This window comes from Mesoplodon densirostris, chromosome X, assembly GCF_025265405.1.
Source record: "Mesoplodon densirostris isolate mMesDen1 chromosome X, mMesDen1 primary haplotype, whole genome shotgun sequence".
Classification (NCBI taxonomy): Eukaryota; Metazoa; Chordata; class Mammalia; order Artiodactyla; family Ziphiidae; genus Mesoplodon; species Mesoplodon densirostris.
Genome location: NC_082681.1, coordinates 21,686,732 through 21,702,716, shown reverse-complemented (window position 1 = coordinate 21,702,716; position 15,985 = coordinate 21,686,732). Strand labels below are relative to the sequence as shown.

The 15,985-nt window shown below is 39.1% G+C and overlaps 1 protein-coding gene across 3 annotated transcripts in view; it reads right to left on the bottom strand.

The window, feature by feature from the left end:
- Nucleotides 1-8,279: 8,279 nt before the first annotated feature.
- Nucleotides 8,280-15,985, bottom strand: part of MBNL3 (muscleblind like splicing regulator 3) — a 71,424-nt gene continuing 63,718 nt past the window's right edge. For all 3 annotated transcript variants that reach the window (XR_009530920.1, XR_009530921.1, XM_060087772.1), the window contains one exon: nucleotides 8,280-15,722. The gene's annotated coding sequence lies outside the window, so the exon portion shown is untranslated. The remainder of the gene's footprint in view (nucleotides 15,723-15,985) is intronic.

The following is a 15,985-nucleotide window of genomic DNA, read 5'->3' as shown; positions in this document are numbered from 1 at the left end:
ATATGTTTATAGCATAAAATTTACCATTTTAACAACTTTAAGCGTACAGTTCAGTGAAGTATATTCACAGTGTTGTGCAGTCATCACCACCATCCAGATCCAGAACTTTTCCATCATCCCTAATAGAAATCCTTTACCCATTAAACAATAACTCGCCATTCCCCTCTCCCCCTACCCCCTGGTAACCCCTATTTTACCTTTTGCCTCTATACATTTTCCTAATCTAAGACCTAATATAAGTGGAATCATCCAATATTTGCGTTTTGTGTCTGGCTTATTTCACTTAGCATAATGTCCTCAAGGTTCATACATGTTGCAGCATGTGTCAGAATTTCATTCCTTTTAATGGCTGAATGTATTCCATTGTACCTATGTACCACATTTTATTTATCCATTCACCTGTTGATGGATAATTGGATTATTTTCACCTTTTAGCTATTGTGAATAATGCTGCTAGGAACACTGGTGTACAAGTATCTGAGTCCCTGCTTTCAAGTCTTTTGGGTATATACCCAGGTGTGGTATATACTGCTAATTCATATGGTAATTCTATGTTTAAATTTTTGAGAAACTGCCGAACTGTTTTCCAAAATGGCTCTACCATTTTACATGGCTACCAGCAATGCAGAAGGGTTCCAATTTCTCTACATCCTCAGCAACACTAGTTATTTTCCTTTTAAAAAATTATAGCTATCTTAGTGAGTATGAAGTGGTAGTCATTATAGTTTTGATTTGCATTTCTCTAACATGATGTGGAGCATCTTTTCATGTGTTTATTGGCCATTTGTATATTATCTTTGGAGAAATACCTGTTCAAGTCCTTCCTTTGTCCATTTTTGAATTGAGTTATTTGGTTTTTTGTTGTTGAGTTGTATGATGATGCTTTTTAAATCCCTAAGTTAGGTGCTGGAAATATAGCAATGGGTTAAGACACAGACTCTGTCCTCAAGAAACTCACAAGCTAGTGGGAGAAGCAGACAATATTCTAATGCAGTGTGGTGAATCCAGTGATAATTGTATGCTCAAGGTATTATGAGAGTTTCAAAGAGGGGTACACTAGTGGAGGTGGGAAGCAGATGTGGAAGTTTTCTTGGGTGATATGGTACTTAAACAGAGTCTCAAAGGATGCTAGCCAGGCAAAAAAGGGGTGGGGTGCACATTCAGGCAGAAAGGAAGTGATAAGCAGTGGCTTGCAGGCATAGAACAGTAGAGGATGTGCTGGAAACTCCAAGCATTTACCTGCTGTTGAAGTGGCAAGTCCAATGTAGGCAGTGGCAAGAGATGAGGCTGGAGAGCTAGACAGGGACTGGTCATGCCAGATGTTGTAGGCTGTTGTAAGGTGTGTTTATGCTTTATCCTGAGAGCTATGGAGAGTCATTCAAGGGTTTTAAGCAGAGGAGTTATATAGTGAAACTTGTGTTTTAGATCAGACCTCTCCAATCTTTCTTCATATTACATCATGGTATACATAGCATGATAAGATTTGTGTGGCATTCTGAGGTAGGTATACTTGCAGCTGCATGCTGCTGGAGATGACAGGACCAGTACTTTAGCTGCCCCAGGTCCAACACAGCTGTCTCAAGAGCTAAGGTTGGGAAGATGTTTTAGATAGATCATTCTGACAGTCATGTGAAGAACAGATTGGAGGAAAACAGCACTGGAGGCAAGCTATCAACCAGGTATAGTAGGGATAGAGAAAATAACTAGGAGATAGAACTGATGGGACTTGATAGATTAAAGATAGAGGGTGGGGGAGGAGGAGTCAAAAGTGATTCCCAGGTTTCTTGCTTGTACCATTGGGTGGAGGAGCAGCATATTTAAGAGGGAAGATTATCATTTTAGGGCTGGATGTAAAGATTTGATTTACTTAGAGATGACTGGCTGGAGATGCCCAATAGATGGTCATTATGTTCTTTTTTTAAAAATTTTATTATTATTATTATTATTATTATTTTAAATTTATTTTTGGCTGCGTTGGGCCTTCGTTGCTGCGCGCGCGCTTTCTCTAGTTGTGGCTTGCGACAAGCAGGGGCTACTCTCCGTTGCTGTGCGCGGGCTTCTCATTGCAGTGGCTTCTCTTGTTGTGGAGCACGGGCTCTAGGTGCACGGGCTTCAGTAGTTGTGGCACGCAGGCTCAGTAGTTGTGGCTCGTGGGCTCTAGAGTGCAGGCTCAGTAGTTGTGGCACACGGGCTTAGTTGCTCCGTGGCATGTGGGATCTTCCCGGACCAGGCCATGAACCTGTGTCCCCTGCATTGGCAGGCAGATTCTTAACTGCTGTGCCACCAGGGAATTCCCGGTCATTATGTTCTTATTGGCTCTATTGGCTATGGAGAATTGAGCTGCAGAGACCAAGAATCCAGTTCAGTGTGGAAATTCTTATGGGAATGACTATACCAGAGATCCACCTTCTTTGAAAAGTTTCCCATTCCACAGCCTCAAAAAGGCAACCTTTTGTATATGCCATGTGACTTCAAACTTTGTCCACAGCTGCATGTTATAGGGATAAACATTTGACTCACCATTCAAATGATCTCTCATGAGAATCAAGCATTGGGGCCCCAGGACTTAGTCAGTTTGGTGAGGAACCAAGCTTGAAGGTCAAATAGATCCATCATTCTCAAATTGCATCCCCAGATTCTCAGAATCATTTGAGAACTTGTTAGAAATTCAAATTCTCATACTTCATCCCCTAGCTACTGATTCAGAGACTCTTGAATGGGTCCCAGTAATCTATGTTTTACAAACCTTCCTTCCAGTGCAGGCTATCATTGATAGAGACTCTTGGGATAAGACTGCCATTCTGAGAGGAACCCTGATGAATCACCCAAGTGCTGATAAGTAAGCAGAGGAAGCTGGTTTGCAGAGAGAAGCAGGAGACTGAAAAGAGACAGACAGATAGACACAGAGAGACAGAGGCAGAGAGACAAAGAGAGGAGAAACAAGCTACCTGATAACTTCCCGGTAACATTAGTCCCAGGTGTTCTTCCTGCAATTGGAATTTGTGAAATTTCCCTGCATCACTGCATAAATCCCTTTTATTTGAATGGAGTTTTCTTCTTTACAATAAAAATGCCCCAATTTCTTAGTCGACTATTTTTCCAAAAATATATTGTGCATTTACTGTGTGGCCACTGTACAAGACATCATAAAGGATAGCAAGGTCAACAGGGTTATTGCCCTTGAGAGGCCCCATTTAATGTAGGAGGAATATAGATAACGTTAGAAGCCCTGTAGGGGAGGTGGCTGCTGAGATTTGAGATTACTTGGTAAGAACTCAATAAATACAGATCTTCCTTAACTTATGATGGAGTTACACCCCCATAAACCCACTGGAAGATGAAGATATCAGAAGTCGAAAATGCACTTAATACACCAAACCTACCAAACATTGAAGCTTAGCCTAGTCTACAGTAAACGTGCTCAGAACGCTTATATTAGCCTGCAGTTGGGCCAAATCATCTAATACAAAGCTTATTTTATAATAAAGTGTGGAATATCTCATGTAATTTCTTGAATATTGTGCTAAAGATGAAAAACATAACAGTCTTATGGGTCCAGAATGGTTGTGTTTTGGATGGTCACCCTCGTGATCACGTGGCTGACTGGCATTGTAAGATCAAAAAATTGTAAGTTGGGAATTATCTGTAGTAGCTGCATCTCAGTGGTATCTAGTAAGGATGGAGGAGACTCCAAGGAAGAGGTGATAGTTGATATATACCTTTAATGATGAGTGCAAAGAAGAGGAGGAGGAAGAGGGGAAGATGTTCCAAATAGAGAGAAAAATAGCACAAAGATATGGGAACCGATGGGGTGCGTGTGGGAAACGGTGAGTGGTGTAAGGGCAAATTCAGATTAAAACTGAGATGCTTAATTCTCCTTGTTGAAAATACGTGAGGAGATGTCTCCCATTTCTTTCCAAATTTCTTTCCCTGTCCCTTTCAAATGAATGTAAATCTCAATAACGGCTAAATAAGCCTCTCGATAATCTCACAACTCCGGAATGTTTCCTCGAGGATCTGGGAGCCATCTCTTTGAAATGCAAACATCAAGGGAACTAGAGCACCATATTTCAGTTCCTGTGGGAGTTTAGGAGCCTAACTTCCTGGGCACCTTGCTCCAATTTGCAAGACTATGTTTGATAAAGATATGATTAGTTTGTTTCTCCTACAGATAAAGTCAACACAGGTGGCCTCCCCAGTGGATGAGAAAGTTAAGACGAACCTGAATGACCACAGGTGCCGTCAAGTCCTCTTAGTTGAGGACTAGTTATTGTTTACCCCGAAAACAAGTATGGAATGGGTTGTATCTGTTTGACTACATAAGGGGGGTGAGATTCCTTTCTGTCTCTGCAGTCACTTAGTGGGGTGCCTCTGATGCTCATCCCATTCCACTTTAATGTTCATTCAATAATAAAAATGTTTTCTTTCACGACTACCTTTGTGGAGAGGATTTGGGCGTTGGAAGATCTCATTTTTTCAATTTCCCCAACAGAGGTTTGGTTTGTCTGGAGTGTACAGGTTACAGAAGGCAGGGGAGAGATGAAACGAGAAGGTGAGCGTAAGGCCAGAGCACAAGTGTGCTATGTGAGCAGGTCAGCGTTATTCCACAGGCAGCGGGAGGAGCTATGGGAGAATTTCAGTCAGTGAAATGATGTAATGTTCGAGCTTAGAAAAATGACTCTGGCACTAACGTATAGGGTGGGTTGGAAGGGAGAAGGGTCTAGTGTCATAGCACTGCATGTGGACACAATAATAATTGAAAAATACTAGTTAAGGGCCTTCTTAGTGTGTTACTACTCAAAGGTTAAGGTTATTCTTGGACTGACCTTTCCCTAAGCCCCCTATGAATATCTGGATTTGTTTTTTTGTTTGTTTGTTTGTTTGTTTGCGGTACACGGGCCTCTCACTGCTGTGGCCTCTCCCGTTGCGGAGCACAGGCTCTGGATGCGCAGGCTCAGCGGCCATGGCTCACGGGCCCAGCCGCTCCACGGCATGTGGGATCTTCCCGGACCCGGGCACAAACCCGTGTCCCCTGCATCGGCAGGCGGACTCTCAACCACTGCACCACCAGGGAAGCCCTGGATTTGTATATTTTAATTTTTACCACAGGGACATTTCTCCAGGATGTGGAGAGTAGTGTCTTCAGGGACTAGACTATCTCTGATGATTTCCATCAGGAGAAGGGAGTTGCTTATGACAGTGGTCTCTGCCATTGGCTGGTGCTGAGTTTATGATAAACACTTGCTTGCTATTCAGTGAGGTCCTGTACACCAGCCAAACTGTGGTGTGCCGGTTAGCTCAAATGCCTCATTTATTGGCAACCCCTGCTGGAAGCCCCCAACAGTTACCATTGATTCACGTGAGTTCAGGCTTTCCTAGTATAACAACCCATAAATGGATTGCGTCACCTGGGACTTTGTAAACAGAAATTGAGAAGAATCAAAACACTGTGAATGAACTACATACACATTTATTAAATAGTTAACAAAGGCACATCAATAACCACTTACTATATATATATATATGTATGTATATATATATACATATATATATATATATATATAAAAAATTAACACAGATATGATTCTTAACTTCCAATTTCCTCAACAAAGAATTGTCCGACTCTTCAGGTCATGAAGGCTAAAGGCAAAGTCTCAGTCCCGACCTTATTATTCCCCACCTTCTTCTTGAGAACTGCGTTGATCTTCAGAGTTAACCATCATTTTCTGTAGCCATAATGTCTCTAGAAGCATGCTGACTGCAGAGACTCCTCAGGTTCTTTCTGCATTCTCAGGTCCAGTTCATGAACAGGCTGTCTGCTTTAACAGGTGCTGTCGCTACTGCTTGCTGCTATTCATCCAGTTACTCTATGATTTTTCACCAATTTCTCTCTTTGCACTCAGACATGCTGTGCACTGAATCACTTATGGGGTGAAACCTCCCTCTCTCTCATCAGGAAAATCTCTGATTTTTCTTGCATCTATCTGTTTTGCCCCGCGTGTCCTGCCTGCCTTTGCACTGCACTCTGTTTACGTGCAAAACACGAAAATGCTGGGCTGACCAGAACTTCCTTCTCATACCAATTGCTACATCCACTTTGGAATGGGGCATCTATTTGAAAGGACAGGAATCAAATCTCTGTTCCTCTCAAAAACCTCACCCTTCTGTCTGCGTGGCTGCCCTTCCTATCAGTGGAGCCCTTGGCTTTTGTTCCCCAGACTCCCACTGTCCTCCTGCTGAAGGGAGAAGTGTAAGTCCAGGCACTGAAAGGAAAAGCTGGGAGGGCTCAGTTAAATGGGCACTTCTAGTACAGGAAGAGTCAAGTAAAAAGTCAGAGTATGTTGGATATTAGCAAGCACAGGCATGAGGCTACTCCAGAAATGTGACCATTTGTCAGGCCCATTCCACTGTTACGCTCTTTACTACAGAGGTGGACCATGGCGTGGATTCAGGTCTGTGGAATTCGGGGATGCTCAGTATCAAGTCAGTATTTTAGGTTCATTATGGTATCAGAACTTTCCTGACAGTAACAAAATGACAGAGGAGTCTTCCTTTTTCGGCCTTCTTGATGTGGTGAATCACGGTACCACCCCTCCATGGGAATTTGGTTGCTGGTTAAATGCTGTGATTCAAGTGCCCAGATTTTTGCTTCAGTAAAGCACTTCTCCGTCATCTACGCATGTGGCCATCTGATATTTGACCACTGGAGAGTCATGCCTTTTTAAATACAAACAGTCCCAGGAGGGGCCGTGGATTAAGCACTTCTGGTCTATAACACCTTAGTGTGATTTGTCTCTTAGCAGCTATGAGCTGCTCTCCATAGCCTGAGATGCCCACCAGGAAAGTTCTGAAGGAAAAAAATCCATTATGTATCTGGGGAAGCAGGCCTGATAAGCTGCTACCATGGGGCTTCTAGAAGGCCAGAGGCCACCATGGGGGATGAGAAAAGGAGGGGCTTAAAAGGATGTTGGGAAAAGGCTGAAAAGTGTCAAGGTAAACTTGGTTGACATCTGGTTTTGCCCCGAGTCAACTTTCTTCTGACCAATAGAAACTCCATTTTGATGACCAATGTCTGCCCTGAATTCTTCCTTCTATCATTCAGCAGCTTCAAAGAGAGGGATATTAGCTGAATTCTTTAGAGGCCAAAGACCTCTTGTAAATGTCTATATACTGAACTGGTTTTAGTGCTGGAATTATGAGAGTCACAGAAACATATCAAACACATCAAAGGGCTCAAAGTTGGCCAATCAGGAGATGCCACAGTGGGAACCACACTTAGAAATATTTCTGTCAAGCAGGGCACAAGGGACAAGGGAGCTAGTAGCTCTGTATGATTCAGCTGATATTGGACAAGGAAGGACCCAACCTCCTCCCTGGCCCTTTATACTGTTCTAGACACGTGAATAATACTTTACTCTGTTACAACCTCTCATCCAAAGTCTCTTCACATCACTTTTCTATCAGCCTGACTACTGAACAGCAGCGATATGGAGAAGTTCCTGATTAGTGTTTTTAAATATTTACAAATCTGACCGAATAAAGAATTACCAAGTTACATTTTGCTCTCTTTAAAGAACAAACCCGATTATCCGTTCCTTCCTGTGCCATTTGTTGGAGAAAACCAATTTTAAGTGAGAGAAAACATTTTAATGCAAAAAGTCATGCATCCCATTGTTATGAGACCATTGATGCCCATCTTGAAAAGAATAAAATGAATGACACTGGTTTCATATATTACACTCAACATGCAGGATAGAAATGAATAATAGGAAAATACAAACTAATAATAATAATGTATCTTAGAATATGCCTCAGAATTTCTGAAGCACAATAGAAACCAGTAAGCATTATCACAAAATTTTCAGTGTTCTTTTGCTAAAATATAAGTGTGTCTTTCTTGTGTTAATGACTTCAATATTATAGGAATAATACATCTAATACAATGGATGTATTAGCTATATAATTCAAAATACTGAAGGTATATATTTAGTAATAAATTTATTCTCTGTATGAAATATAGCACTGAACCAAATCAAATCTTATATTAGAATTACTAAATATTAGAATTAATATACTAGAAGAGAAATAGCTTTTAGGTGAACTCGTAATGTGTGAATATGGATTCATAAAAAAAGACAAAACCAAGAAATTTACACACTTTATTGAAAGAACAAAAAATAAACAACATAGAAATAGCATACTAAAATTAACTGCGTAATGCACACTTCTAAACACAAACAAGCAGTACACACTATAACTTGGAACCCCCCCCCCCCAAATCAAACCATTTGCCCACTGATAGCAGTTGAGGGAATGAGCTATTGCATTTTGGAGGCAAGTATTGTGGGAACAGCTTATATTTATTAAATACAGTGATTATTTAAATCTATAAGTGTTGCACAGGGCTAATAATTTTCTTATTGATAAGTATTTTTAAATTGGCATTTTTCTGCCCAAAATATGTGCTTCCATTTTCTACATTATACTGGATTATTGTTATACAAAGGCATAAAATTAGCCCTTTAAAAGAGTATATTTTGCAGCATCTTTTTAAGAAAACTTATTTAAATTATTGTAATTTGGGGGCATGTCACAAATGGTTCATTTTCTAATAATTAAAGCAACAACAATAATAAAAGGAAATGTATTTTGAAAAGGGCAATCCCAGAGTCCAATGATATAATGGTCATGTAATTCTCTCAACTGCTAGACACAAAAGACACAGCAAGAAAATAATTTGGTTTCCATCATTAACAAACAGCATCTGTACACCGGAATAAAGCTTTGGAATCATGCAGTTCTGTGACAGATAAATGTTTTAGGTTGTGTGTTTGGGGAGAAAAGAGCACTGCTTAAAGTTGGGTTACTTTTAGGTCTTGTTACAGAGTTAGTTTTTTTTTAAATTAAAGTAATAATGATATACCTGTGATGTATTTCACAGTGATATGCTATAATTGAGGATGGGTTCTATTTAAAGATAAAATTCCTCTGGAATAACCCTGCTTTGGAGTATTGATGGGTGGTTCTCTTTCAGGGAAGAACAAGTGGAGGGGCTGGAAACTGAATCAGTCAAACTAAATCCTTTCCTGGGCTTCATAATAGAGGTCCTTTCATTCTCTAATTTTACTTACTTAAAAGACAGCACTGTGTTTAAGCTCCAAAGAGTGTGACATAGTGGCTGTCAGTATGCACCACATGCCATCAATTAACTGGTTATCTTTTGTGATGCTTCTAGGTTCATTCTTACTATTTTATAGGTGATTCTGCCTGACTTAAAATCTTACTATATTTCTATTGACCTTATGAAAATATATTCGTGTGGCTTATAGTTTCACAAGGAAATGTCAACACAAGGACATGGGTTAAGTTGGGGAAATATGTTGGTGATAAGGTTAAAGTTGGAGTTCCTAACTACAGAAGGAGTGAATGCTTACATTTTCTATGAATGGAAATGCTGGTCAGATGGTCAGGCTGTTAGCTGTATGGCTGACTCTAAGTGGTTACGGGCTCAAGGGGGAAAAAAAAGGACATTTCTAACCAACTGGCCCTGAGCTATTGGACAACTGTAAGGCTTGGATTGCTTTCTGGCTTTGGCTTATTTTCCTGTCTCTGTAAGTGAGAACTAGCAAAATGGGTAGCAATACTAATAACAACTCCCTCAATCCCAAGATGGGCTCCTTCTCCAGGGTAAGGACAACAGGCCTCAAGATGGGAAGGACTCAAAGCCCTCATGGTGATCTATCCTTAAACCTTTCTAACCTCGACCTTTTCTAGGCCTCATCACTGGAGGCAACAAAAAGATAAATGGTGATCTGTAGGTGATGTGGGAGCTGAAATTGGCAGAGATGATCTGATTGAAACATTCTTTTACAGCTCTGATGTACACAAGATTTCGGCTAGTTCTCTTGTTTCGTTAAAAGAGTAGGAGGCTGAAGTGGCACGGTGAAGCACTGTCTCATCTGGTAAAGGTAAGTCAGAAAACAGCCATTTCTAAAATTGTGCCAGGAGCATTTTTTCCTTTGCTGAAGGGAATGAAATGCTCTGTGCTGGCCATACTTAACTGTTAAATTACATCTTTCAGTAGTTGCCAATTTGGTTTTGGCTTCTGGATCTTGAAGGGGAAGTAGTGGCAAATGTTAGCAATTTGTCACTTAAATACATATTAATTGATGTAACCGATATAGCTCAATTGACCATTTTCTGTGAAAGATGAAATCTAACTAGATCAGAATGGGAATATACATCTTGAAATTTACAACTCCTTGCAACCATTGAAAAAAGAAGACCTCAGCCAGAAACCTGCTGCCGTGTGTGTGTGTGTGTGTGTGTGTGTGTGTGTGTGTGTGTGTGTGTGTTTACAGTGAGGATTAATTTAAAAACAAACGATCTCTGCTAGCAATCTTGCTAAAAGCTGAAGTACCTTAACTTTTGTTTAGTGCCGTTAGCCGAAGTTGACCTGTTAACCTGTAACCAGTCTTGTCTTATGACGAGCCCTAGGAAACTAGAAAGCCTCCACAACAGCAAAGCAATATCACGTTTTAGTTAAGTCTTGTAGCAAAAAAAAAAAAAAAAACCCTTCTCAAAGCCTTAGAAATAACTCTCTCTTACTAACTTTTCCACTATTATCACAGACTTATATTAAAAAAAAAAAGCTCCAAGGATCGCTTTCGTGGACTATGTACATCAGTGCAAAAAAGGTGTCTCTCACACATTCGCACCCTAACTGAGACCATCAGTTAACTGCAGCATATGTCTCTTCAACACTGTTATGGGGTCATTCCACAGTATCTGTATGGATGGTTTCACAAAGATGAATTAACTTAATCTGTGCTTTTGTCATTCTTTAACCCTCATTTGGATAGATTTGTAAAAGAGAATTTTTGTAGCTACAGCTATGCCACTTGAATAGAATGATTCTGAATAAGTAAGGTTATGCAAAGAGATCGGGGCATATTATAAATACGATTGTGTTTTGGAGTCTAAATACTGTGGAATAACCCTATCCACACAACAAATTCTATCAGCTCTAAAGCCTGATTCTAGAATCCAGATGTTGTAAACTTTTTGCTCAAAAAAGTCACACAAGGACACAAATTCAATTTTCACATGGGAATTTGGATTAAAAAGAAAAATCAACCATATCTACTTTTGAGCTTTGAGCTGTATCTGCTACATGCTCACACTGTCAAAAACCACACAGAGTTTACAAGTAAAATTTTCACGCACAAAAAAAGTCTAAAGGTAGCCATGTTGTAGGTTTGTTGCTAAAGCAACAACTAAATACAATTAGTTAAACATTATTATTTGTATATAAAGTTAAGTTTGTTCTTAAACTGTGAACTGTAAGGAATAGTTATGAACTATACTCTATACCTTGTTGTTTTTCAGTGTCATTTGAGGACCTATCTAGGCGGGTTGAATACCTGTAGTAAAATCTTAAAGCTTCTCTAACTCTCCTTCAAAATTAAATTCACTAGTTACTTAAAGATATGAAAAGGGAATAAAATAAAAACTTTAGAAAGTAATAAGAAAAATGAAAACGTGGCACCAATTAGTGAGTTGGTGCCCAGAACCTCTATTTGTAATTATATTTACAGTTTGATTAGGCTGTCAACTAAACTTGCAAAAAAAAGTTGTCATACTCTTTTACATAGTGTTTATTCTATTGCCTTTGACAGGCACTGGTAAAATTAAAGATGAGGCCACTATCTTCCTAAATCAATTCAACAGAATTGGGAAATCATATTTTCCTCAATCATATTTCCCTATTTCTATTTCAACGTGTGTGAAATGTAGAAGAGGTCAAAGAAAGAATATTCCAGTTTCAGTTGATTCTGTGCATCACAGCCTACCCTACAGACTGAAATAACTTGAAAACGTGTGGCTGCATTTTACCTAAGAGCATCCTCATGTACTCTCCAAAGGAGTGGAGGAAGGACCAAATAATATTCCAAGTAGCACACAGGCCTTCCCTACATACTATTTAATAAAATTTGATGTCAATGTTGTCCTTAATCAGACATCACTGTGCTTACTGGTCATGCCATGAAAAAGAGATTCATGTTGTAAAGATTAATTTTATTTGGTTCCTGCTGATGGTAAGGAGGAGGTACTTGCTTTGCCCCCATTGGAGAGCTGGTGAGCTTAGGCTGCCCATTAGTGAACACAGCCTACATAAGTAGGACAACACTTATGGCAAGGTCAAAGTGCTTTAGCGTGTTCAGAAATGGATGGCAAAGATCGGTGGAGTAGGGAGAGGATGGCTTTTCATATCATGATTAACTACAAATTAAAGACTCTAATTTAGACAAATGCAATGAAATGCAACAGCTAGTTGAGGAATCATGCTCCAGCTGCAAAAGCAAATACTGCATGGATTTTATGAATCCGTTTAATTTAAATGTAATCTTAATCCTCTTTAAAATATACTTATGTTGTGGTCACGTAGTGCTTTAAAAACTATGACACTACTAAAACCCTCTTAACAGAAAACCTTTAGATTATTTTCTCTGTATATATGACCTGTTTTATCCAAGTTTCAGCACGCTTGCATATTTTTGCAAAAGGCTGAGAGGAATGGACAGAAACAAAAATTTTGGATAAATAACAACAAGCCCTTGTAAATTACAAAGCTTATAAAATGTTAACTAAGCATCACAAGTGATTAGAATTTTATATATACAGATAATCCAGTAAATTGTTGTTTAGAGTCACTGATTAGTTTTGTGACTTGTCTTTTTCACCAGAAATTTATAGTCTAATGACTTCTTTCCTTTTCTTGAATAAAGATCACTTGAATAAGTCATTGCACAACTAGTTAAAGAGTGCTATCTTAAAATTGCATTTTGTCAAAATTCTTTCACCTCTGATCAAAACCTTAGTGCTTTGAGTTTTCTTTCTTTAAATTCACTCACAAAGCAACTTTTAGAATGCCAACAATATCAAAAATTGTTGCACCAAAAATACCACTACTCTGAATCTCTCACTGAACCTCTTACTAAAAAATATGTCATTATTCATGTCTTCCAGTGCTTAAGGCAACATGCAAACAGCTGTACTCTAGGTTCATTGTCCATGTACATCTTTGTCAGAAGTTTAAAAAGTTAAATGAGACAGTATGCTGTATCAAAATGTCAAATGACAAAAATGTTCATTTCACACTGAAAATGTCTCTGTCTCTTTTAAGGAATACATCTAGAGTAGCTCAGGTGCATCCCTCCTGGATTCATGGGATCAAATCTGCCCTTCCTGAGAGGCACCAGCACAGGTTTTACAAAACTCAGTTCCAAACACAAGTAATTTCACAAAGGCATATTCTACCTTCTTCTCTAGCAATGTTAAGATTTTGGGCAACAGAAATTAAGTGGTTCAAAGGACCAAAAGGTAAAACTCAAGACACTTCTTGCTCTCTAACTCCAGACAATACTGTTAGCAGATGACAATGGCTCAGTACAAGCAAGACCATTTAGAAATCCCTGATGATCATGATTTGGATTGATAATTAAGATCAACAGGATATCAGCTACTGAGGAGTTAATTTTGCTCCTCTGTATTCTGAGCCAACATGATCTGCTTTGGGATGGAGTCTCAAATGTTCTGAAGCACAAACAATGTGAAAAAGGCGAACAACCAGGAGTCAGGAGATATTTCTGGGTCCAGCTGCTACCAAGTAGTTGGGCAGCCCTGGGCGAATCACATGCCCTGGCTGTGAAAAGGTTTTGCCAGTTCCACTGTTCTGTGATTCAAACACTACTAGCCGGCTTAAGGTATCCTAAATCAGATTTTCCCTTTGCTTGTCATTTTCATGAAGGAGAAAAATAAACTTGGTATACATCAAATCTCATGATTTTATACTTTCCAGTGAGATAACACATATTTAGTAGAAAATATTAAATCTGTCTAAATCAATGCAAACTATCATATGGTTCTACCACTGATTAATAATAGTAACTTGAATTACTGTGTAGGGTGGAAGAAGTATGTGACATACCATAGGAATTAGTTACTATTTTACTTGGTGTTACAATTATTTCAAAAGCATTAGTAATGTGAATTCAGGTCAGCTCTGTGGAGTGTAGCCACTCTGTCTCATCCAAAGGGTGTTACAAACCTCTCTATTCGTCTCTATTATAATTTTCAAAACATATACAAACAAAGAAATCCAAACAAACAAACCAAAAAAGAGGCTTGGTTATGATATGACAGATTCTGCTGTTAATAAAGTTTGGGAAGGGCAACACTTAACATATCACAGGCACTTGCTCCTTCACTGAAATGTTTAACAAAACTGAACTGAGCTGAACTTAACTCAGCTGAGCTTAACTCAGCTGAACTGAGGCTAAAGACAACTGTGGACATCCTTCTTAGAACTTTTAAATAATTGAAGAGTAATTTCAAATGGCTCCCTACCTCCCTCCCCAGTCCCGCCATTTCTCCAAATCTAAACTCACTCAGACTCCAGCTGTGATGAACAGAAGAGACTGTCCATTTGGGGAAGAAAGGCCTCACTTGGAACCAATTCTCCTTCACCCTGACTGACTTTTCCGGACTGCATCTTACTTATTATTCAAAGAGTAGTCGAAAGAGCATGAGCCATTTGCATTCAGAAAGTGGCACTTGTATCAAAGGTTACATTGCAATGGTTTTTACACACTTTCCTCCAATATGTAAAAACTAGCTCCACGCCCCCCTCTCTCTGCTTAATTTATAACCTGTCATTAGAATACCTTTAAGCTTCCAAGAACCAATTTTTCAGCTGAAAATGACAAATGGCTCAGTTTTAGACACTCAACCTAGAAGACAGGATCCTTGAGCCACAAAAAATGTAATGGGCACTTTAAATTCTAGTTTTTCAATCTACTTAAGGAGTGAAATTCGGGTTAATGTTTTAAGAAGTTCCCTGTTATTTTCAGGTAATTATTTCTCTCTCACAAAAAAATCCAGTAATGTGATTGTACTATGCAAGGTCAGATCTACAGGTACAAACTATATACATCCATGTTTATGAACAGGTTTTGGACACACTCAAAAGTGAGGCCTTTTAAATGTCTGCCTCAAGAAACCTACAGAAATATTCTAAAGAGAGAGAGAGAGCATATCAACATTAACCTGTCATGTTTTTCAAGCACATGTGTTTCTGTTTCCCATTAAAAGCATTTTAGTTAAAATCAAACGCCACGCATTACAGCAAAACACTATAGTATGTAAAAACCTAACACACCACAATACAATACAATACAGTAATGGGGAAAATGGTATTGGATATATTTGTTACTTTCTGAATCAAACCAACAGACTATTGTGTAAACAAAACGGTAAGGTAATACTTCAAAACAGACCGAACATTTATCCGCCAAGAATGCACAATAAGCCAGCAGTCCACTGTAGAGATTCACTCAGCATAATGGTTATTGGAAAATCACAAAGAATAGTGTGATAAATTACAAAATGTTATGGTGTTCTACCTAATAATTCAAATAAGATAGATAGATGATAGTTGTTAGTTTTCTGTTGGTGTTTTAACATCTCCATTGGTTGTTTGATGCTTTGGTTTTTATTCGAATTTGTTGGTTGGTATGTTTGTTTCGTTTAATATATTGACTGCACCATGCTTATTGTTGTGTTGGTAGAAGAGGACATACGTGAATATATACAGAAAGGCCATATGGAGGTTCTCACGGAGAGGTTCTGATACTCCGTAACTCTGTTGTTCAGAATTTCAACTGAAATGGAAGAAAAAAAAGAGTGAGAAACCTTGGAGGGTTATTGAAGTAGGGGTCAGGATACTTGCTTCTTGTTCCAGTTCTGTGTGTGAACCATATGCCAAGATATTCCCCACTCTGAATCTACGAAAATTGAGCTGTTGGAAATGCTCACTAAGGAGTCACGTAGCGTGACAGTCTGATAGTCTATGGCTCTCACTGAGTGACAGTGTGGACAGTTGCCCTAAGTTAACAGAGATCCACTCCGTTGTTTAAGGCACTGT